Below are 5,000 nucleotides of genomic sequence, written 5' to 3' on the forward strand. Positions count from 1 at the left end.
TATATGTATATATATATGCATGTATATATCCATATATATATGTGTGTATACATATATATGTATGTATGTTTATGTATATATGTTTATATACATGTAGATATGTTTCCTATGTATGTATATATATATATATATATATATGTATGTATATATGTATGTATATATATATATATACATATATATATATATGTATGTATATATATATATATATGTATATGTGTATGTATATATGTGTATATATATATATGTATGTATATATGTGCAGGTAGTTTGTGATAAAAAGTACCCAACTTTGAATGTGACGTAAAAAAAATAAGTGCTTATATGTATTATTTTTGTAAATATTTCTTAAATGAAACAATCCTTGTTTCCAAGTTGTACATGCATTCAGATGTAGTTATTTACAAAATTACATTTTCAAAAACATTTCACATCCTAGCTTTCACAAGACATTATCGAAAATATTCACGTCATTAACACATGAGAAGAAAGCAGCAACTTTAATTTTTCTTTCAAAAGGTCTTTATTGTCACACGTTGACATGCACAAGATTTATATACATATATATATATTTTTTTTTTTTAACACTTTGTGTAGCCTACCTGTAACAAAATATTGTTTTTTTTTTTTTTTTTTAAAGCTGAGTTCTTTTCTGGTCATAAAATAAAAGGCCAAAAGTTAAAAATAATCCAACGATTCCTTATCAGCAAACATCTGTTGACAAAGAAATGACCTTTGTGAAAATAAATAATGGGTCATGTGCACGTCAGCATGTGGTAAGACTTTTAAAACATTGTCAAAATATTAAAACTTTAATTCTGAACGTGTGATAAAATGTTGACTCCGCCTTCCAGGCGACGCACTACGTGCTGATAGTTCGTTGGGTCGGATGACAAGGCACTCGCGGGTCACGTGACTGATTTTTTCCTCAGGTGCCTGTGTTTTGAGAGCCAATCACAGAGGTCACAGGGTCGTCGGGCAGGTTGGCAGCAGCAAGCGGAGGACAGCAGGCAGCGGTTGCTAAGCAACAGGAGACAGACAGTAAGTGTGTTGTCACTTTCACATTCTGATGTTGTTTGTTTTTATTTTGCTCTCGGTTAGTCTTTAAGAACTGTAGGAGATTACTTCTGACCTTTCACAACAAAATTAACGAAGAGGTTTGACAGCCATTAGAGCAGGGCTCTCTAAAGTGCGACCCGGGGACATTTTTAACTACTACGGCACATTCCAAAAATATAATTCAAAAACTTAAAAAGCGGAATAAAAGAGCAAAGAGGTGAAATGTCGACTTTAATAACACAAAGTTGCCATGGAGGATTTTTTTTTTCAAACTGTCATTGCTCGAAAAATAATGAGCCATAATCAATGTTATGAATAATTGACATATTTAAAGCTCCAAATACAGAACAAATATTCCCTTTTAGTGTGCCATAGTTTTCTTTGCAAAAAGTGCATAAAACAAAAATACTAAAGTAAAGTCTTGATCATTGTTTCATAAAAAAAATGCATCATTTATTTTTAACACTTTTTAATGAGTGGGGCCCCTAAAGATTTTTGTGGGATTTTTAACTAATTGCTAAAAAAAAAAAAAATAAATCTAAATCAATGCTTTTATGAATTATTGACCTATTTAAGGCTCCAATTACTTCACATTTTTCACTTTAAAATATTTTTGAGGAAGATATTGCATATTTTGAGATGTTTCTATTAATAACAGGGTAGAAACAAACAGTGCATAAAACATTAAAACAATTTAACTTTATATTAACAGATGTTAGTGATGTAGAGCAGCGATTTTCCAGCTGTGGTACTCCACATAATCAAGTAAATATTCAAACAGTGTTACTGTTCAAACTGTGTGTAATGTTACAGTCACCCAAAAAATGTAATAGACTTGTTAAATAAAACAGTTTTTAATGAATATTTAGGCCTACTAGGCTACTGTATTTAATGTTGGTAATTATGGTGGTACTTGGAGAGCTGAGGGTTTTATGAGGTGGTATTTGGTACACAAAAAGTTTGAGAACCACCGTTCAAGGGACTAACAGTAAACGTTTAAAATGAGACTTAATTGATATCAATGAAAAATAAGTTTGATAAGAACTTTTTTATTAAATAAGAATAAAGCAAGTTTGGTCGCATGAACAAAGTCACTTGCTATTTGAGCAAAGCAGGAAGTGATTAGTGATATACATACTTACATATGTATGTATGTATATATATATATATATATATATATATATACACACACACACACACACGTGTATATATATATACATATGTGTGTGTATATATACACACAAATGTGTATGTATGTGTATATACACATGTATATATACGTGTGTGTGTGTACGTGTATGTACAGTATACATATATATATGTATATATATATACCGTATTTCTTTGAATTGCTGCCGGGGCGCTAATTAATTTAAAACCTCTTCTCACTCCTGGGCTTACCAAAGGCATGCGGTAAAAGTAAGCATGCACTAATTATTTTAAAACCTCTTCTCACTCCGGCGCTTACCAAAGGCATGCCGTAAAAATGAATAGCTCTTAATCTTCTTCCCTTTATGCGATTTCAAATTATTGGTATTGAAATCAGCCTCCTCCATTTTGAAAATGATGACAGGGGAAGTGTCACTCGTGACGTCACGAGTTTGACCAGGCGGTAATACTAAACATGCGCTAAATATATTGGGAAGCGAGTGTGACCCGGCAGTAATTCAAGGCAGGCGCATACTATATGCCCTGTGGCAATTCAAGGAAATACGATATATATACACACACACGTGTATATACATATACATGTGTGTGTGTGTATAATTGTGCATATATGTATATATATATATATATATATGTGTATATATATATATGTTTATATATATATGTATATGTTTATATGTATATATTTGTGTATTTATGTGTTTATATATGTATGTAAAAATGTATATACATGTATACGTATGTATATATGTATACATACGTATGTATATATATATGTATGTGTATGTATATAATGTACATAAATATGTATGTATATATGTATACATATATACATATGTATGTATATATGTATACATATATGCATATGTATGTATAAATGTATACATATATACATATGTGTATATATAAATGTATATGTATATATTTATACATATTTGTGTTTATGTATAAATATATACATATATACATAAGTATGTGTATATATGCATATATGTATATATATATATATATATATATATATATATAGGTGTGGGGAAAAAAAATCACAAGACTACTTCATCTCTACAGATCTGTTTCATGAGGGGTTCCCTCAATCATCAGGAGATTTTAATGGAAGCATTCACATACAATGGTTTATATAGAGCACAGGGTGGGTGGGTACAAGCAGGCGTAGGGTGTGGTGATTGGCTCATGTGTTACCTAGGAGGTGTTTCCGTTTGTGGCGGCATGTTGAAATGATTTCACTGCGCTTGTTGAGGGATGATAAATCTGGATGATATATAATAAACAGTTTCTCTTTTAAGCATAGGTTGCATCTTTTATTACCACTGTTGTAAGGTGTGCTGGATGCAAGAATTTGCCATGTTATTGAATATTCAACATTATTGTCTTTGAGGTTCCAAATGTGTTTGCTGAGTTCTGTAGAATTCTGCAAAGTCTGGTTTCTAAAGGAGGCGTTGTGATTATTCCATCTTGTTTTGAACGCTCCTTCGGTTAATCCTACGTACGTGTCGGATGTGTTAATGTCCTTGCGTATTACCTTTGCTTGGTAAACGACTGATGTCTGTAAGCACCTTCCGTTGAGAGGGCAATCAGGTTTCTTGCGACAGTTACATTCATTATTGGTTTCAGAGTCGTTTAGTCTGGGGGTAGGCAGTCCTTTTGCAATTGCTTTGTTGTGGTTTGAAATGATTTGTTGCATGTTATTCATACAGCTGTAGCTCAATTTAATGTTGTTCTTGTTGAATATTTTTCTTAGGGTGTTGCCTTTGGGGAAGTGTTTGTCGATCAGATTGAGGAACTTGCGGCCGATGTTGGTTGAGACGTCTTTGCTGAATGGCGGATTGTACCAGATGATGTTGTTTCGTTTTCTGCTCTTTTTTGGTTGGTTTCCTGGGGTGGGTTCATAGGTGAGGGTGAAGTTGTATCCGCTTTCATCAAGTGCTTTCTGGTACGGGGGGGTTGCTTGGTCGAATTCAGCTTTGCTGGATGACAGCATCGATAGCCTTTTATTAATTCCGGTAGGTATTCTTTTCGTGGTGGTGGGTGGGTGGTTGCTGTCATGGTGCACGTATTGGAGTGTTGTGTTGGGTTTCGTGAATGGTTGGTAGCTGTTATTTCTCAGGTTGAAAGTGACGTCGAGGAAGTTGACGGTTTGCTTGTTGGCTTCAATCGTGATCGGTAGGCCGTTTTCTTTGAAGATTTGGCATATGCGCTTCTTGGTGTTCTCGCTGCTCCTTGGCGAGGCGCGGCACACTGCCAGTCCGTCATCACGGTAAATACCAAGGTTCAGGTTGAGGCTAGCAAGCTGGGAGAGGAGGAAACTCCCAACGAGTTCGCACGTTTCTGCTCCGTCAAAACTCCCCATAGTAACGTCAAACGTTGAATTGTTCTTTTTTTGCCATGGTGTACTGTTGTGGATGAGTATGGAGTTCTTTGAGTGGATGATGATGTTTCTTTCGTTGCCCGTGATTGAGTCGTAGTCCGAGGCGAAGTTTAGTGCTTGGGTCAGTAGGTCTTGCGTGATGAAAGGGTAAAATTCTTCGATGTCGAAGGAGATAAAGTTGTGTTGTTGATTGTCTTGGATGTTGTTGAACCATTTGATTACTGCTGCTGTATTTCTCCATTGGTTGAGTGGTGTTTTGTCCTTGATTTTTGCGTTGATTCTGTCCAGGATTATTTTGCTGATTTTTCCTATTTCGGATTTAGTTGGGTTTATTAGTCGGCATGTTGGGTTATTTGCGAAGTTGGGTTTGTGGTCCTTCAATGTGATGAAG

General features: G+C 34.5%; 1 protein-coding gene across 3 annotated transcripts in view; it reads right to left on the reverse strand.

Annotated features, from left to right (window-relative positions):
• Positions 1-612: 612 nt before the first annotated feature.
• The window catches only part of LOC133537011 (diacylglycerol kinase delta-like), a 57,203-nt gene continuing 52,815 nt past the window's right edge, over positions 613-5,000 (reverse strand). For all 3 annotated transcript variants that reach the window (XM_061877818.1, XM_061877820.1, XM_061877819.1), the window contains one exon: positions 613-1,017. The gene's annotated coding sequence lies outside the window, so the exon portion shown is untranslated. The remainder of the gene's footprint in view (positions 1,018-5,000) is intronic.

The sequence above is a fragment of the Nerophis ophidion genome, linkage group LG18, assembly GCF_033978795.1.
Source record: "Nerophis ophidion isolate RoL-2023_Sa linkage group LG18, RoL_Noph_v1.0, whole genome shotgun sequence".
Classification (NCBI taxonomy): domain Eukaryota; kingdom Metazoa; phylum Chordata; class Actinopteri; order Syngnathiformes; family Syngnathidae; genus Nerophis; species Nerophis ophidion.